A 20,768-nucleotide genomic window follows, 5' to 3' on the forward strand; every position below is an offset into this window, starting at 1 on the left:
CAGCTTATCAGAACTCTATTGATTGCATTTTTCATATATTTTAACTTTGCAACTTGCATTTATGTACCTTAAAACTTCTCTTAAGATCCTTTAACTTTCATAACTTGTACTTAAAAACATTTAAACACTTTTTTATACCCTCAAATATTTCTTTTATAACTTGCATTTATCATCCCTTAAACACTTTCTCGGACCCTCATATACTTTATATTCATATAACTTAAACTTTCATATCCTCAGACCTTATGGAAACTACATCCTTTTTTCCCCCAGTTATTTACCAAGAGACACAGGCAGTTGAATACTGAGTGTAAGGCCAAAAGAAGGATTAATAAAAAGTTACACAAAACTGTTTACAGTTAAACATGAAGCCTGTGAGCAAGCAAGCCTGTTTGCCCTTTTTAATAAGAGACCTAATAACTACTAGTTTTAACTAGCTAATGAATTGACTAATGTACTAACAGTAGATCTAATTGTCCTCTAGCTGTGAAGCTACCATGGGCTTAGCCATCAATGTAATCAGAGACCTGAGAAGGATTAATGGTAACCTAGATGATTTTATGTACCAATCAACACGACAGAGATGGCTAGCCACATCCTGGTACCTAGACAGCTGTCTCAGTTGTCTCCTATGGTAACACGGCACCATACACTGAGACAGTCTGGCAGTCAGACACAGAGGCACAGAAGACAAGAGACTGTTTCTGCAGAAGGAGAATGGGGAAGAGATTGCTCTCACCTCGTATTCAGCAACGTGAGACAATGACTCTCTGTGTGTCCAGTTTGTCCACGGTTAGATTGATCCATGAAGCAGTTTTGCTCAGTGGCCAGAAACCACAATCCAGGGTTGAAGTCTTCTTCCATGCCACATCTTCTCAGAGAGCTTGGGGGTTACTGCTATGATGTAGGACTCTCTGTCATAATTAGTTTAAATATATTTAATACCATATTCAGCAGATCTCTGACAAGCTTGAGGGCCAGCATATCTCTGCTCAGTCCTTGTCTGTCTTTAGCTATCTGCTCTAAACTACATCTCACAAACATAAAACAGAACGTTATAATCTGTAATCTGCAGTTAAGTGCTAGAGGACCACATCTGTCTAATTTTAGTATATCTGAATTGATTTTTTAGCTATATATTGGCTGATTATTTTAGAAAACACCTGTGATGAACTTAACTAGTATCTAACAAGACCATAAGCTTTAATTATCCTAAAGAGTTTGTGATAGTACCTTTTAAAAGGACTGGGTCTGCACATAGCATTTTTAAGAATTACATAGGCACAATATCTTAAAAGAGCTGACACATAGTGTGCTGTAATCATAATATAACCTTAATTTTATATCAATATACAAAGATTTGAACAACCAAAAACCATCTACCCCACCTAGGGAATGAGGCGTCTCTTGGAATTGCTTAATTAACTATCAGACAACTGATTCACTGATACAGCTGACCATAAACTACCTCAATTATTAGTACAAATTTAAATATATTTCTGAATTAATATCAAAGCAAAACGTTTAATCATAGATACAGTTCATTGATGGACTGGCAGTCTTGCTGATTCTACCATATTTCACCATTAAGAGTGAACAACAAAAGCTAGCTAAAGGACAGAGGTTGCCCTCAATGCTAAGCAAGGCAACTGAATGTGGTTGGTAGCCTTCAATAGAGAGGCTTCAGTCTCCCACAACCAGAATGGCTGCTAGTCATGTGACTGCCCTTAGTCAAGATGACGGAGAGGCTATGACCCTACCCTATTTATCACTGAATTAACATGGCAGCCAAGCCACATGGTGTTATAGGCCATGGTGGATAATTTAAAAACATAGCCATATTCAGAAAATAAAGCCACACATATTCCTAAGGCAGCAATTTCTACCTTTTTGAGAATGAAGGTAGAACATAATAACCATAAATTTAGAAGACAAAACCCAAATTTTAACAGTGTAAACAATTGAATATCTCTAAAATTAATATTTTTATCTTAAAAGTATCTTTTAGTATTACCCATTTCCAAAGTCTGCAATATAGCAGTCTGTTAATCTGATTCAACCTTTATAACAAGCAGAGAGCTTATTAGGACCAAGAAGCTCTAAAATTGTTGCCTTATACCATGTGGCTATCTCAAGATGGTGGCATCACATGGTAGGCTACAGATCATGTAGTCTACATGGTTGTTATTTGAAAACATCTGTGTTTCAAGCATATGCATGCTCTAAAAAAGAGTTTAAACTTAAAATTTAAACATCATACCCAATAAGCAAATTATAAATCCTTCTTAAGTTATATAGCCTGGAGGTGAAGCTTTAAAAATTTATTAAAGAAACACTGTTTTAAATTCTACCTTTTATGAGTCTAGTTTTAAATACAGGACAAGGATTACATAAAAACCTTAATTTAAAAGCACCTTTAGAGATCTGTTGGCTTAGGCCACTTGCCACTTGATGGCTCTAACTCTAAATTAAAAGTTCAAGTTAACTGTTTTGTTACATATGTTAAAGATTTTTAACCATCTTCAATAACCAGTAATTTATAATTAAGGTATACAGAACACAATGCATTTAAGCAAAACAAATTAAACATATAGTGGCCACATACATTGATACATTTAAGATAGACAGACAAAACCTTTTTTACTTTCTCTAGCAGTGTCCTGGATCAGGCGACCAAATGTATCATGCTTGGCGTGGGGGACAGGCTTGCGACCAAACTGCAAGCTGGAAAAAAAAGAACAGCAGCCACCCAAAAGCCATGAAATTCTTGTGTTTTCTTGGTGCTTGTTCAGCAAAAGTTTTGGGACATTTAAGAAGACAAAGAGGGAGTAGGCAGACCTTGGTTACCTGGCTTCACCACTCTCAAATGCTGGGTGCTCAGGTGCCTCATACCAACAAGGATCCAATAGCCCCATGTCAGTTTGTGGCAGGGGCTCCCGGAGAGCCCTCTGTGCTTGCGAAGGCCACTCCACCCAGGATTCAGCAGCAACCGAGTGTCCAAACAGGAAGTGGGAGGCACCAGGCTCAAGCTGCCATGCTTGAGACCTGGCCCATTTCTAGAACTGACATGGCTACAAACAAACAGAAACACAAAAAGACCACACAAACAAAAATATACCAGTATGGCACACAGAAAGAGTGAAAATTCCGAACTGCAGACTGTCCCGCAAGCCAGCAGGCTCTGTTATATTCCCCCCAAAAAATCTTAAGCAGAAACAGCCTATCCAGTAATCAGGCTCTCCTTGAAGTGAACCAGAATTGAGTCTAGGGGTACAGATGGGGGTCTGTCTCACAGCGTACGCCTTACTCTTGTTCAAACAAATAAGAACAATTACCACAGATAACCAGACAAACACAAAGCCAGACAACAAAGTCCACCAGGTGAGTGCGGGAGTGACTCACTTCCTTTTCCCCAGTCAACCAGACTGTCTTGGAGACTCAGCCTTACACTCTTGGGGTGCACTATCACCCCCTATTGGGACCCAGGGTCCCACTATTGGAGCCCAGCGTTCCACTCTAGGGGCTCTCTGTCCTTCTCCCACCCGCACCCCGACCCCAGGTCTAGGGCATCTCCCAGCCCCTCCGTGGTGGCAGTATCCTAGAACGTCTTCCGTGGTCTATTAGCAACTGCACACAGCCACAGTATCTGTAAGCTCCACACCTGCTGCGAGCTCACACTGCTTCGAGCACTCATCAGAAGACACAGACCAAAGACACAAGGACAGGACACTTAGGACACTTGGCCAAGACAGTGCTTACCCATGTTTAGGTCATCTGGTTCGGGGTCCTGGGGGGTATGAGGGATCCCGGCAAGAGCCCAAATTCTGTTCCCAGACCATAAGATCCCCCCAAAGACCACCAGGACTTGATACCAATGCAATACACATGAGGACCTTTAATTTTTCTCAACTTGAGCTGGGCTCTGACTGGTCACCAACACAGTGGTAACCAGAAAGAGCCTTGAACTCTGAGCTGAGGGTAAATATATAGGTTCCTATCCCTCCCTCCCAGTGCCCCAAAGCAGGGTAGTTCTAGCCTGGCAAGTGCCTACTGGTTGAATAACATAAGAATATCTAATATCTAAAGGTGACAAGCCACTGAAAAAGGTACCAAGACCATCCATGGCTTAGTTTTCTTTGTTCTCTTTGTTCACTATCTTGTCCAGGGAGAAAGGAATGTGGCCATAAAACTGGGTCTCTTATCAACTCTATCTCTGGTGGGAACCTTCGGGTCAGTCATTAGGCAACGCTTTTTCTGGTGAGGCCCTTCTCTGGAGCTGGCCAGATTATCTCCTGTAGGCCTATTTCTTAACCTTTGCCCCAGTAACCCTGAAATCCAATTTTAGTTCTTCTGGTATGTCATCAGGAGCAGCCAGTGCTCTTAACCTCTGAGCCATCTCTCCATCTCTGATATTTCATTGTTCTGTGAGCACAGAAACTTGGTGCTTGTGTGAGGGGAAGAGTACAAAGTTTAGAAGAGGAAACACCACCCACTTAACAACTATGGCACTCACTTTATTTTTTGCTGAGTTTGGTAACTTTCATGGAATTGAGTCCTATGCACACTTAGAGATTCAGAACTTTTGAGGACTGCTTAATTACTTTCTTGGTGCTCAACTTTGATTTAATGATCATTACAATAATTAATGTTGTCGAAACTGCAGCACTTTGATTAAGTCTAGGTTACAACAAACTGAATTATGTTGCTTTTCAGTCTTATATTTTAGTTGTCAGAACCATACTGGATTAGGTTGTAGGAAATCATGTCATTTTTACATTAAGCTGACTCAAGTGCATAATCATAATCCACATGCAGAAACTGTGTAGTGTGTTCTCTGGGGCAGGTGGCTTTGCCAAGAAAAATGACATTTATGTAATTCTATTTTGCCAACATGAAAACCAATGGCTTATAATAATCAATAACAATATTAATATACCTAGTACTAACAAATTCACACATAATAATTATAGCATAGCACATATATTATGAAACTTTCCCTGAAGTATATATTTTAGCTTTTGAAGAATGGCAAAGAACTTTTGTTCTTGTTTTGTTTTTTGCTTTTTGTTTTTTTTTCCCTTGAAACAGGCTTTCTCTGTGTAGTTTTGGCTGTCTTGGACTTGCTTTGTAGACCAGGCTGGCCTCGAACCCACAGCAATCTGCCTGCCTCTGTTTCCCTGAGTGCTGGGATTAAAGGCGTGTGCCACCACACCTGGCTGGAATTTTTTTTTTCTCAACATCGTTTTGGTGAATAATTCTTTCATTTTAGAAAGATCCTGTTTTGCTTTGCCGGTTTGTTTTTGTGAGTTTTGCTCTGTTTTCTCTATGTTCGGAGCTTCTGTGGAGAGTTTGCTCAGTGGGCACTGGCTGAAGGTGTTGCGTGGAGAGGGTTCAGTGGCTGGAAGCTGAGGCCAGAGGGAAGCCACAGACGTAAGCACCCCCTTGCCATCTTCAGAACTGTCAAATGCCACATCTGTCAACAGGGCTTCCTTCCGTCCTGTGTGTGCCTGGAAGATGTTGAAGCCGCTCTGGAATAGACTGTAGGGAAGGCCCTTCCGCAGCTGTCCTGACCATGTAATGCAGAAGGAACGTTCTGGTTATATTCTGGCTATACCTAATATACCCAATATAACAGAATATGTGTTGCTAACTATAGAAAGAATTCGGAAGAGTCTTGGACACTTGTTTGTGGAGACACGCGATCAGGTGTCTGAAGTTGCATGCACCCTCTCTCACAGTGGGACCGCTTCTAAGAGGCCAAACTAGTGAGGCTAAGGGGTTTCCACAGCCCTTATTAGCACGCCATGGGCAGTTAGAGACTTTCGGAACTGGAGACTGCTCCGCTGCTCCAGGAGCTCACAAGCGGAGTGTCTCTCTCTTCCAGCAATTGTCAGAACATGTCCTCATTGCACTTCAGCGACGGACAGGCAGTTCTCAAGGGACTTTTTTTTCTTGTGGGGGGAGGGGGCCGGCAGGGGTGATGAAGAATGTGTCCAGGTGTTTGAGGTGTAATTACTTTGGGCAGAATGTTTGGCAAATCAAATTCTCATTGCCTGTGTTCACCTTTGAGGAGCTCCCGAAATTTCAATTTAAATAGTGGACGGGAAGATGATTTTGAAATTCATTTCTTGTATCATTTTCTTTTCATTTCCTCTGGTCCACAATACACCGTTAAGTCTGAGAGCCTTTTAGAGGCCTCCAGGCTCAGCAGTTTCCCTGCTCACTGGGCCCTGCTTCTCACTTGGATTTTCCCCATTATTCCTGGCCACTGAAGTCATACCCAGATGCCAGAATCCGTGAAGATTAAAATAACATTAATGACGTATTTCATTCCCTATTTGTTTGCTAAGGGTGGGCTTGTGGGATGGAAAGGCTAAGTGTGCACTCAAGATTCTTATGTGCTTACTTGCTACTGAGAAATGGCTCTGAGGCTGAGGATAACAGCCCTGCCCACTCCTGAAAAACCTCATACTGGCCAGAAAGGAACTCATTTCAAATTCTTGTAGAGGATCAAAGTTGATCTCTGGATCCCTGAGATGGCTGGATTAAAAAAAAATTTTTTTTTAAATTTTTGTTTTTGCTTTTGTTTTTACATAATCAACTGGATCAGGAAACCCAAGTGCAGCTCAGATATCACACCGGTGACATCATTGGCTTCTTTGTCCTGCTGATGGTAGAATTTTTCTGACCATCGTCATTCATCACCCGCCATTTGAGTCTGACAAAGTGCCATTTCTTATACTCTCTTTAAAAAGACAAGTTGCTAAGTGACAGGTGAGGGGGCTGGCCCTGGGGTTAGGGCTGTTATTGAATTCCTATCATGGGAGTAAAAACAACAACCACCGAGGGACCCCCGTGTTCCGCCTACAATGAACTGAGTCAACATCTTAACAGGCATAGAGGATGCGAGCAGATGTTCCGACTGCTGGTCTGTGAGAACCTGTTGTTTACTGCTCCTTGCTGGCCTGCCCTTTGAATCCTCCGGAAGTTTCCCTCCCAGCAGGGATATCAGTGATTTATTGATTGCAGTACAATGGAGAGTTTAGGGACAAGCAAATTAAAAAAAAAAAAAGAGGTTAAATACAGCCTTGCAGAGGGCAACACTAGCTTGCGCTTCAAGGGACATGCCTTCTCTGCTTTCCACGGGCTGGGCTGCTGCCGGCTGGTGCTTTGCTGCATTCCTGGCTAAGTGGGGAGGACTCCTCGGGGAACGGAAGGAGATTCCTAATAGAGAATGTGAGCGTAAAACATTAGTGCAGAATTTAATTTTTTTTCCTCTTAAAATGTTCCCCCCTTGAACAGGACAAAAACAAATGCTGTGTAGATAACAGAAAATTAAAGATCCCAGATGGAAAAGACTTCAATAGTGTCGCTCAAAACAATAAAAAGAGATCTCAGGCTCATTCTCCAGACACTCAGGACGGATCAAATTATTAGGCTCAGAAATCTGAAAAGCAAATTAAGGGATGTTTCATTCTGCCCTTCTGTTGTACTGAATTTCCTGATCTGTGTGTGGTGTTTAGTTTCTTGGCTGTTCAGCTTTCTAGAAGGATTCTGAAGCCTACTTGGTAGAAATGCTTTGCCTTTGTGCTTCCTGCATTCATAGAGATGTCCCTGATAGCAATAGCCATTATGGCTACAGTGGCTCCCAGTGCCGACCCCATTCACGCCGCATCACACGCCACGTAGGTTCCTCAGCTAGAGAAAATATGACTGTGAATTCAACAACAGGCGGTTGCTTCATCATAAATGGAGACAATCCTTCATCTTAGCTATGTTTTAAAGCTTCACTAAATTACTGCCTATTTGTAGTAACATTTGATTCACAATTTTCCTCTTGATATTAAAAAAAAAAAGGTCGATGAGCTTTTGTGATTAGCCAGGCTTTGCCCAGGTGCTTTGGTAGCTCTAGATGACCACTGTGGGACACGGTAGCTATTGGCCACAGATGGTTGCTTGACACATAAAGTACGGGTGGTGAGCAGAGGCCTAAGACACTGAAATCAGTTTAGCTTTTTGAGCAAATGAATGTGAAAATGGTAACATTTTGGGCATCGTCCTAGTTGTTTTCTCTCACTGTGAGTAAGATATGGTGATTAAAACATCCCCTGAAAGCAACTTGGGGGAAAAATGTTTATTTGGCTCACGTGTCCTGATCACAGCCACCCAGCGCCACCTGCCTCAACTACCCACAGTGGGTTGAGGACCTCCTACGTCAACTATTGATCGAGACAATGCCCCAGAGACTTGCCCACAGGCCTATCTGATGGAAGTGGTTCCCTGACTGGCATTCCCTATTCCCACATGGCCCTAGCCTATGTCTAGTTGACAAAAGAAAAACATAACAAACAAACAACAACAACAAAAAAATCCAACCTACTAGCACAGACATATTGGGTCAAAATGAAATATAACAGTATTTTTTTCACATTTCACTTTAAATTTTTTTTGTTATTTTTTTTGTATGTGTGTGTATATGTGTGCACCTGTGTATATATGCATTTGTGGTAGGATGACAAGAAAGGGCTATGGGTATGTGTGACTACAACCAAAACACATTGTATACATATGTGGAAATGACACAATGAAACATATTCTTTTGTACCATTGATATATGTGGATGTAAGGGCCAAAGTCTGTCTCATGGAGTTATACTCCAGTAAATAGAAACCAACCCAGATAAACCAGCCCCAGATAAACACTTAACCAAAGACATGCAAAGGCTTAAAGGATGAGGATGGAGCAACCCAATACTGTGCTGTAGGCATTATGGGGTCACCTTAGATGAAAGCCACAGTGGCACACACAGTTAACATAGGAAACTGCCAACCTGTGAAAGAATTAAAAGAGTGCCTTTTAGGAGAAGTTACAGTAAAGTACTGAGGAACGGAACTAACCAAGATTGTGCATCAGAAAGGAGGTCATGTGTGTAGGAACAGAATCATTGATGGGGTGCGCTTAGGGCCCCATCTGGGGCCTGGTCTCCTAAGACACTGAGTGCTGCAGGCATTGGCTGTGATTTTTAGTCTCTATAAGGCATCCGTGAATCACGCAGCAGGAAGCCCCTCAGGGACCAGGGGACAGGAGGATGCTTGTTGAACAATGTGGACAAATATAGGCGCTGAAAATGGATCCAGGATCCAGCCTTCAAAATAAGATCTTCAGAACTGTGATTCTAAGAACTCCGCTTCACCAGTTAGGGCCAGGGAACGGCTTGATTAGGACATTTTGGCCTACTCAACTGGAATGCAGGAATGATTTGTCTAGCTATAAATGCTTCCTCTTGTCTATCACACGTTATTTTACTCTATGACTTTTAGTTTCTATTCTAAGCTTAAAGTTATTGTTCCTGGCCTCCCAAGCCTGGTTTCTCATTTCTGACAGATTAAAAACAATTTTTATATCTACTTGTAGTAGTTGTTTTTCCCACCTCTGTGATCAAATACCCGAAAAGAAGCAACTGAGGGGAGAGAGGGTTAGGGATACAGTCCAACCTTGTGGAGCTTGAAGCAGCTGGTCACTTTATGTCTATACTTAAGAAGCAGAGGGTGGACAGGAAGTAGGCCCAGATGAAAAACTTCAAGGACCACTTCTTCATCAAGACTCTACTCTACCTCCTAAAGGCTCCGCAGTCTTCCAAAACAGCACCCCAGCGGGTGCCCTGGTGCTCAGATGTATGAGCCTATGGGGAACAGTTCATATTCAAACCATACTATTTTCCAACCCACTTGACTTTCAAGTTGTTTATCATCTTATTTATATATTTGAACCTTTGTTTTTTCATAAATGGACACATTTTATTCTGAGGAAAAAAATAGATGGCCATTTATTAACTTTCACTTTCAATAATACCAAAATCAATCAATACATGTATGAGTTTGTTGATTGTAAAAGGCTCCATTTGGGGCCAGCGAAAACGGAAAGCTGGTTGTCTGGGACATGTCCTTGAGTCAGGGGTTTCTTCCAGGACTCCGGAGAGAAAGATTGACAGATCAAATAAAATGCACAAATCATAAGGCTGCATAGCAAGAGGGGACACAGCAGGTTGACACTGGCTAAATAGAGCAAGCAAAACACAAGGAAAATGCCGGTTTAAGTCACGATTGCATGTGCAAGCCTCCCCTCTACAACCACACTTTGGTTGCAAAATTTTAAAGTGTAATAGCTTAAGCAATGGCTCTCATAGACTGTCCACACATTTGCAGCCTTACGGCGCAGAAGAGGAGCTCTGTAGATACCACAGAGATCAAGAGCATCGTCTGGATCCTCCCTGAGGGGCTAACCTAAGCATATGCGTTCTTAAAGCCTGGAGACCATCTCCTGTTGCCTTCAGAAGCAGAGATTGAGGGTGGGTGGACGATGGAAGAGATGTGATTTTGCTGGTGTTGAAAACAAAACGAGGAGACTGCCCCTAAAGAACACAGGCAGCCTGGGGAAGCCAGGCAGGGAAACGGGGGGGGGGGGGGCTATCTCTTCAAGCTCACAGGAAAAATACAATGGAGCTGAGTGGAACCTTGATTTCTGCCCAGTGAAATTCATAACAGATTTAAAAACTCATCTGGGGGGCTTCATATTTGTCTGTTTGTTTGTTTTCAAGGCACCGCGTTAACACAGAAATAAGGAAGTTATGTGGGAGCTGACTCTCAAGTGTTTGGAGAGTGAGGACTACTCATGCTGGTACACACCCGTTTTCAGACAGACACAGGCCTGGAGATGCTACCTCAGTTACAGCACATTGAGCATCTGTGGCTTTGTCTGCATTTTGCAAGCAGAGCTTGTTTGGGGGAGCCAACTGGTGTCTGAGATAGCATAGCTATGAGCTGGAAGTGACGAGGGCCATGCCTAAAGAATGTTTAACGTTTTCTTAGCCTTTCCGTCTGTTTCCATCTAAAACTAAAAGTCTTGTTTGCTTTGTTTTTACAAGCTGATATTGAATACCGCAAACCCACTTATTATTAGATGTGTTTCCTGCGTGTGATACTGACTGAATGTAGTCATTGCTGTGATCTGGTGCTTTCTGTCTCCTCCTTCCAGCTGTTCTCACGTCTACGTCCCCATCCCCATGCAGTCCGTGGTGGGAAGCAAGTCCTTTGAGAGTCATCTGGTCCCTGGGAAGAATCTTCAGGGGCTGGCTTAGTACCTCCATATAAGATGCCTGGGAGATGTCTTCCAGCGAGAACCTTCCATGTATGGACCAGACACCCAGTCCACCCACATCTTGATTTCCTAGTCTTTAGATATCTAAGCGAGAACTTCCTCTGTTATCCCTAAGCTGTTCCATTTATGGTGATTTGATAGCATTCCAAACGGGGTAAAGACAGCTATTTATGACTCATTTGGTTTTCATTCCTTCCCCAAATTATTATGGGCTGTACAGAATATACTAAGAATCCCCCGAGGAAGTCATTTACACAAAGCAAGAGGCAGCAAGGGCCGCTGCTGCTGTTTATATCTGGAGTCTCCCAAGGGCCCAAAGTCAGTGTTCCCAGGGGAGGGTGGGAGCTTTGAAAGTGAGGCCTGGTAGGAAGTCTTCTGGGTATGTGGTTCCTGGGCTGTGCTCTTGCAGGATTCAGTGTCACTCTCCCTCTTTACTGCTTCTTGTCATGAGGTGAATGGCTCGGCCCCTCTGAACTCTTCAAAAAGAGATGAGGTCTTGCCGTGGGCCTAGAAGCCGTGGGACCTTTCAACCTCGGGACAAGACCTTTCACATCATGAGTCAGAGTTTGTCACAGTAAGGGAGAAGCTGGCCATTCTGAAGTGATGAGGATGTGTAGGAAAGGGAGCGGATGGGGTTAGTGGGGATATAATTTGGTCCAGCCACTATTTACCATGGTAAATAAGACGGAGGCTTCTCAGGAAATTGAAAACCAGAGCTACCACAGACTTGGTAACCTCACTTATGGGTTCATACTGAAATAAGTCAAAACTAGGGTTATAAGGAATTATCTGCACTCTGGGATCATTGTATCACTCTTTACAGGAGCCAAGATGCAGAAGCAAGTGAAACGTCCGTCTACAGATGAATGGGCAAAGAAGCTGTGGTGACTACACACAAAGGAGGATTACTCAGTCTTAAAAAGAAACCTACAACCTGTAACAACATAGGAAAACCTGCAGGGCATTGTGCTGAGTGAGCCGAGAACAGCAGGATGGATGTCACACAACACAACACTCGAGTCATAGATGCCCAAACAGTGGCACGCACAGAAGCAAGCAGCGAATGTGTCATCCTTCCCAGAGACCGTGAAAGATAGGTATTCTTAGATCTGCTGAATACATGCTAGGGATCTGTGCTATTAAGATTTACCTGCAGGGCACCTTGGCAGGTCCGCACCAATGTACGTCGCTAAGAGTTCATGCCACTAAACATCTCACACAAGAGGGTTTTTTTTTGAGGGGGGTGCATCTTGGAGCTGGGACATGAGAAATAGAGACAGAAAGACAGGCAGACAGATAGAGAAGCCAGAAGACAGAGAGAATGAGAAAAGATAGAAAGAGCTGTGATGCCAGGAGGGACCTTTTAAAGGGTACTCTTGTCGCTTAGGAAAATATGCAACTAGAGACTAGAGGTGACAGTGGAAATGTGCTGCCGCTGGTGGCAGTGGGTGATGACGTGGCGCAGAGTCCCTGAAAGGAAGGTTAGGGAGCACCTGATTTCTAACATGTATACCGTATGTACGTGAACAACAAGGCACTGGTGACTTAAAATGTGCTAAGAAGGTGGAGTTCCTGTTGTACATACTGTACTGCACGGATACAGGGAGCAATGAAGACTGGGAACTCCGGAGGTGACCAGCGCAGGAGTTGGTGCTGGTTTCTTGGATACAAACATCTTAAAGTTCTTCAAGTTGCCTGCATCTGATATGTATGGAATTTTATATGTCCATCGTGCTAGAATACAGTGATGAAGGCAACGTAATCCCAGAGCGGACGGTCTCCTGAAGGTGTGACGGTGAGATGCAGGCAGCACGGAGCAGTTCTGCTGACAATGCCTCAGGATCTTTGGGTCCTCTGTGTTCTTCCCTTTGTGGCCCTTGGCAGTAGCTCTGAGCAGGGTGTCTTGAGAATCTTCTAGCACTTCAGGCCAGACAGACTAAACAGAAGTGCAGGGTTCTATAGTTGCTGCAAACTTAAAAAAAAAAAGCTGTGTTTAGTCTTAAGAGTGAAGTAGGTGACCGAGTTATGTTGGCATCACTGAGCACGGCCATTTGTGTGAGGGACAAGCTAGCGCGTAAACATGTGTCATATGCAGCACGTTCAAAGGGATGGAGGCAGCTTGCACACTCAAGAACCACAAGAGAGGATAACTGTATGAGGAGAAAGGGTGATTCGAAAACAATATGTGGCTTTCATCTCAAATCTGAGATGTTTTAGAAATCAGATTATTATGTTTTCAAAGTACTAGCAGATCACTGTTGCTGTTGCCTACTTACTGAGTTTGAGGAAAGAGTAGCGGTTGATAAAAGAGTGAAAAGCAAAGACCTAGGTGCCTCTGTTTCCACAACCTCACAGCCTCGTCTCTGCCCTTCCCCACCTGAGAGCTGCAATTGGCTGCTAGAAATGCCTGATAGGCGACTGTTCTCATACTGTAAAGAGCAGATGAGTGTCTCCCCTCATATGTCATTACTATTTCCTATGACAAAGTGAAGCTGGTTTTCTTGGTTAAGGATGCCCTGTGGTGTGTGACGCTTGGACTGTTTTTCTAAAGGGTTAAAACTGGCTTTGTGGGAATTGGATGACGTTACTTATTCTGTACTTCCATTGAGAAGTACTTTCTCTTCCCACTCTATTTCTCAAGAGTGAGAAGCCACTGTTGCCAATGTAGCAAGCCTTTAATTCCAACACCAAATTCACGAGGATGTCAGGCTTCCTTCAAGCACTCAATAAGCAATAAGGTGGGTTTTGGTTTTAGGTTGTTTTTTTTTTTAATTCTGTGTCCATCCCGAAGTTTTGTTACATAATTAATCAGTGGCCAATATAATCAAATTATCTGGGCTGGAAAATTGGGTTAAATTGTTCAGCGTCACAGCAAAAGTTTTTAGACAAATGTAATTGAACTGGATAAGTGTTAATGTGACTCAGATTTCCCAGCCCGGCCAAGTGGTCACTGTTTGCTGGTCTGTCACAGCTAGGTCTGAGCAGCCATGTAGCTTCTGTTCATGCTGTCCAACAGAGGCGGGTGTGATGGTTAGCCAGTGGAGGGAGCTGCTGAGCGGGTCACTAGTGTGGCTGATACTCTGAGCTGCTGCTAAGCAAACTAGGTCTGAGGAAGGAAGAAGAGCTGGGATGGATGGTTGCCATGGAAGATGGGAAAAGACAAAAGGAAATTAAAATGAGCTCATTGAATAGTGCTGAATGAAAATAACAACAAACAAACAAACAACAACAAAAGAATAGAGCTGATAATTTAAAACTTATTTAAGTATTATTTAAGTGCTTTGCGTTAAGAGATGGATTGAACAAGAAGGCATGGAATGATAACACATGACAAAATCAGTACTCATGCCCCATATGGAACAGCCATCTCCCATATGCAACAGCCATCTCCCATATGCAACAGCCATCCCCCATATGTAACAGCCATCCCCCATATGCAACAGCCATCCCCCATATGCAACAGCCATCCCCCATACGCAACAGCCATCCCCCATATGCAACAGCCATCCCTCATATGCAACAGCCATCCCTCATATGCAACAGACATCCCCCGTATGTAACAGCCATCCCCCGTATGCAACAGCCATCCCCCATATGCAACAGCCATACCCCGTATGTAACAGCCATCCCCCGTATGTAACAGCCATCCCCCGTATGCAACAGCCATCCCCCATATGCAACAGCCATCCCCCATATGCAACAGCCATCCCCCATATGCAACAGCCATCCCCCATACGCAACAGCCATCCCCCATATACAACAGCCATCCCTCATATGCAACAGCCATCCCTCATATGCAACAGACATCCCCCGTATGTAACAGCCATCCCCCATATGCAACAGCCATCCCCCATATGCAACAGCCATCCCCCGTATGTAACAGCCATCCCCCATATGCAACAGCCATCCCCTATATGCAACAGCCATCCCCCGTATGTAACAGCCATCCCCCGTATGCAACAGCCATCCCCCGTATGTAACAGCTATCCCCCGTATGTAACAGTGATCCCCTGTATGTAACAGCCATCCCCTATATGCAACAGCCATCCCCCGTATGTAACAGCCATCCCCCATATGCAACAGCCATCCCCCATATGTAACAGCCATCCCTCATATGCAACAGCCATCCCTCATATGCAACAGCCATCCCCCGTATGTAACAGCCATCCCCCGTATGCAACAGCCATCCCTCATATGTAACAGCCATCCCCCGTATGTAACAGCCATCCCCCGTATGTAACAGTCATCCCCCATATGCAACAGCCATCCCTCATATGCAACAGCCATCCCCCGTATGTAACAGCCATCCCTCGTATGTAACAGCCATCCCCCGTATGCAACAGCCATCCCCCGTATGTAACAGCCATCCCCCGTATGTAACAGCCATCCCCTGTATGTAACAGCCATCCCCCGTATGCAACAGCCATCCCCCATATGCAACAGCCATCCCCCATATGCAACAGCCATACCCCATATGCAACAGCCATACCCCATATGCAACAGCCATCCCCCATATGCAACAGCCATACCCCATATGCAACAGCCATCCCCCATATGTAACAGCCATCCCCCGTATGTAACAGCCATCCCCCATATGCAACAGCCATCCCTCATATGCAACAGCCATCCCTCATATGTAACAGCCATCCCTCATATGTAACAGCCATCCCCCATATGCAACAGCCATCCCCCATATGCAACAGACATCCCTCATATGCAACAGCCATCCCTCATATGCAACAGCCATCCCTCATATGTAACAGCCATCCCCCATATGCAACAGCCATCCCCCATATGTAACAGCTATCCCTCATATGCAACAGCCATCCCTCGTATGTAACAGCCATCCCCCGTATGCAACAGCCATCCCCCGTATGTAACAGCCATCCCCCATATGCAACAGCCATCCCTCATATGCAACAGCCATCCCCCGTATGTAACAGCCATCCCCCATATGCAACAGCCATCCCCCATATGCAACAGACATCCCTCATATGTAACAGCCATCCCTCATATGCAACAGCCATCCCCCGTATGTAACAGCCATCCCACATATGCAACAGCCATTCCCCATATGCAACAGCCATCCCCCATATGCAACAGCCATCCCCCATATGCAACAGCCATCCCTCATATGCAACAGACATCCCCCATATGCAACAGCCATACCCCATATGCAACAGCCATCCCCCGTATATAACAGCCATCCCTCATATGTAACAGCCATCCCCCATATGCAACAGCCATCCCCCATATGCAACAGCCATCCCCCATATGCAACAGCCATCCCCCATATGCAACAGCCATACCCCATATGTAACAGCCATCCCCCGTATATAACAGCCATCCCTCATATGTAACAGCCATCCCCCATATGCAACAGCCATCCCCCATATGCAACAGCCATCCCCCATATGCAACAGCCATCCTCCATATGCAACAGCCATCCCCCATATGTAACAGCCATCCCCCATATGTAACAGCCATCCCCCATATGCAACAGCCATCCCCCATATGCAACAGCCATCCCCAAATAGAGCAAATGTTTCCAAGTCGTGGTGACAGCCGATATCGATACCCAGCAAGCCCCAGCACTGGGCCTTGAAAGCAGAGCGGAATCTACAGCTCACGTTTTCATTTTCACACAAGTCAGAGGGCTTATTCTTGCCCAGAGCCTCTCTAGGTCACCCTGAGTGGGGAGATCCTGACTCGAGGGGCCGCAGCTGCGAGTCTTATTTTGGTGGCAGCAAGGATGGCCGTTGCCCACAGTCTCCATGGCTATCCTCTCTATCTCTTTTTTGCGGGGGGAGCACCAGGAAGACAGCAACTGGAGGGGCCTCTGAGGCCTTTGCTGCAGCTTGGGCAGAGAGAGACACCACTGCTATTCCTGTGCCCCTGCCCCTTTCATCTGTCTTAATCATCTTTGAATCATAGGGACCACGTCCTATCCAGTGACTTCTTTCTCCTCCTGGCTGTCTTTTTGTTCTACACATGACAAATCACTGAACTCCTTCCCAGGGAGATTTACTTTTAATTTTCTCTGTCTGTCCGTCTGTCTGTCTGTCTGTCTGTCTGTCTGTCTCCAGAAGAGGATGTCAGACTTCCTGGGGTTGAAGTTACAAGTGTTTGTAAGTTGCTTGACTGACTTGGGTGCTAGGAATCAGAGTGGGTCCTTTGTACGAACAGTGCTCGCTTTGCAAGAGCAGGCTGCTGCGTCATCTCTCCAGCCCCTAAATAGACCCCCCCCTTTGCATGCAACCCAAAGTTTCCTGCCTTCAGGTTTCTGCCTCCAGGTTCCTGTCCTGACTTCCCTCAGTGATAGACCATGAACCTGGACATATAAAATGAAACAAACCCTTTCCTTCTCTAGTTGTTTTGGCCAGACTGTTTTGTTGTTGTTGTTTGTTTGTTTTTTAATCACAGAACAGAAGAGCAATCTAGAGCAGCACCAAACATGATTCAAATGACAGAAGTAACGTCTTCATATAAGGTTCTCTGCGGTAGGTTTTCCCTTAAGTTCTTGTCTGCGAGGCCTGAAGCTTATGCCCTCTATACTCTGGGCAGGCACAGGGAGTGAGTGGCTGGGGAATCCATTACCTGGTGTGAAGGCTATGCCATCATACGTGCTCCAGTGTGGATGCAGGCCTAGGGAAAATTCCCACTCCTGGTTTCACTGTTGGAGAGGGCCAAAGATCACACAGGCTAGGCAAGTACGCTACAACCAAGCTATGTCCCCACTTCCACACGTGGTGATATTATTATCAGGTCTGAAACATGCTGGTTTCACTTGCTCCTGCTTGTGTCATATATACAATATGAACGGCTCTTTTCTGACTGTCCATCTTCCCTGATAGCCTCAGGGGGAAGTGTCCGTGCCACCCACTGTAATAGCAGAGTTGCTTTGTGTTGCTCCCTTTGCACTGAATAGTCACGAAAATTCAGAAGTACTTTAGCGACTTAGAGACAGCCAGAGGTGGTGGGACATAGATAGCCTGCAGAAGTTTTATGTCTTTTGGAAGGGCCTAGAAAAGAGAAAGAAGAGCAACTCTCAGAGTTTGCGCTCTTTTTGTTGAAATCTTACCCTTCTGTTATGTGGCCTTGATCAATCTCAGAATCTCAGTTCCTGGGTTTAAAAAAACGTAAATAAAATCTGAGATAAAGGGATAATAGGATAAAAGTATCTGGAGAGAGAACTGCAGAGAACTCTGTCGATGTTTTTTGTTTTTTTGTTTTTGTTTGTTTGTTTGTTTGTTTGTTTTTGGAGACCTTGGAGTTGGTTAAGCGGGAGGATGAGAGGTGAGAGGTGGTTCAAGGGAAGGAATTTACTCTTTGGCTGTAGATCGCTGATGGTGACTGAGCCCTGGGGAAGCGCTATAGAAAGGTGCTTCATAGTGATGCACCAGTGCCTAGTAACCATTTAAGTGAAACTTTGTGTTTTCCGGGCTTGGGAGCAGCAGAAGTGACAACCAGAGTTAAGAATGGTTGCTATAAAAGTCTCTGTTTCTGTTCTGGAACTCTAAACATTGATTCTTTCATTCTGAAAATATTTAAAAGATTGTGCTCAAATGTTGTCCATGTTGTGCAGTGCCAGAAAATACTATGCTGAAGCTATCCTGTCCGCGTTCTACAGCATGGATTCCCTGCCCGCGTTCCACAGTATAGATTCCCTGCCCGCGTTCCACTGCATGGATTCTAAGATGCGCTTCTGTTCTGGTGATCCAAGGCAAATATCCTTTTATCTACTTGTCAAAGCTTTTTCTAATCTTCCTGCTAAGATGGAAGTTTTCTCATTTGTGTAGAGCTTATTATTTATTTTGTGCAGCATTAGGTACTGGAAGCAAACAAAGAAAACAGCAAAGAAGTAGCGAAAGTAACATCTGAAGCCAACCCCTGCTTTGGCAAACCCTGAGGTCAATGATGAAGCTCTGTGTGTGTGCTCATGTTTTCTGAGGAGTAAAATAGCTTGGGAGGAAGGAGTGGGAGATGGAAGGAAGGTCTATAGGGAGGGGAAGAAAACCTTGGATCTCGCATTAGTGTGCTGGTCAGATTAGAAAACCATGGCTCTGTATTAGGTGATGTCTCTGAGGCAGAGAGAGGAACAGTGCCTGCAGAAGGCAGGACAGTGGCCACCAGAACATTCTTATCTTGCGTTTCCCCTCTCTGCATCTCCTTTTCTCAGTTTAATTTCATACAGTTTTAGGTTCTGGTTTATTGCCTGTGAATGCAGGCTCTAGGTAAAATGACATCTCCGTGCTTAGGTGGTGTGATCGCTCACCTCCATCATGCCAGGGAAAACGCAGTGGTCCTGGAATGGGAAGCAAATTCTGAAGGCTGCAAACCCTTGAGCCCTTCGACCTCGCCCAGGATGGTTAGTTAGCATTTGCTATTGTGAGAATCAACAGGTTGTTGGCTCCTTTGAAAATCGCCTTTGACCCTCTATTTTAGGAAGAAGGAGAAAACGAACAACATACAGAACATGCCCAAGACTATTTCAGGATTCATTTATGTTAAAAAAAAAAAAAAAGGAAAAGGAAAAGAAAGTGTGAATAAACACCGGAGCCACAAGCTTTTCAGCAAAGGGGAAGACAGAAAAAACAATCTGAAGAACCCTGGGAAGAACCAAGGATCCTATGTGAAAATGAATTAAACTGTACTTAAATACAAATTCATCAAAAATAGCCAGCCAGATAATAATGTAAGACCCTTGCCTCGTAGTTCCGGTGCCCTGAGAAGGCATTTTATTGCTTAGATAATTTCTCTTGTGACTCTTAAGAAAAATACAAAGTCAACCAAAAGTAAAGTTGTAGTGTGCAAGCCCCACCTGGAACAGAAATAGCTAGCCTTTGTCAAGTTTCCCATTTATTTATACACTTCTCTACACTGAAGGGACATTCTAGCTACTTTTTATTGTCCTTTAAGGAATAAAGGAAACATTAATAAATTAAAAAAAATATTGCTACCTCAAAGAACTGTAAAAGAAACTTTTTTGGAGAAAATGCACAGACTTGGAAAATGGATGCACAATGGATGATGCAGAATGGTTTCCATGGAGTGACGAAAGCCAACCCGGAAGTCCTCCCAGCTGTTCTTGGTACCCGAGTGAAGCTTGTGCTCTGTGCCACGCAACTGTGCGCCTTCATACACAGTACAAGGAAAAAGTGGTAGTTCTCAGATATAAAGCGTTCTACCTCCCTACCACCTACCGATGGTGCCCAAAGGGCTGGGGTAGCTGCAGAGGCCTGGTGGGTTGAAGGAGGGCAGCAATAGGACACGCTGGTGCCTGGGTGAGGGTCGATGTAGTTAATCTGTGGGCTCCACTTCATGGCCAAGTCTCTCGTTCTCTTGGACTTTGTAGTAGTCCCTCTCCAAGTGGCTGCTGAGGTACAGGCTTGTTCACATAGGGGCCCTTTGGGGGACGGCTTAGCCTCTCAGCGCTTATGTTACATGACACGCACACCTTGAGGCTGAGGTGTGATTTTTCCCAAATTATTCCAATTGAGTGTATATGTTGTAAGAACTTGTCACCAGAGAAGCTATTCAAAATCAGGCAGACCAACAGAGCGTTCTTTTCCCCCCATGTGGTGGGGGAAACTCGAAGATACTGTAATGTC

General features: G+C 44.4%; 1 protein-coding gene across 1 annotated transcript in view; it reads left to right on the forward strand.

The window, feature by feature from the left end:
• The window catches only part of LOC311590400 (uncharacterized protein), a 73,032-nt gene that overhangs the window by 21,017 nt on the left and 31,247 nt on the right, over positions 1–20,768 (forward strand). The window contains exons 3-4 of the mRNA XM_084769339.1: positions 11,981–13,895; positions 17,581–17,657. The gene's annotated coding sequence lies outside the window, so the exon portion shown is untranslated. The remainder of the gene's footprint in view (positions 1–11,980; positions 13,896–17,580; positions 17,658–20,768) is intronic.

The sequence above is a fragment of the Acomys minous genome (assembly GCF_964271855.1).
Source record: "Acomys minous genome assembly, chromosome: 19".
NCBI classification, from domain to species: domain Eukaryota; kingdom Metazoa; phylum Chordata; class Mammalia; order Rodentia; family Muridae; genus Acomys; species Acomys minous.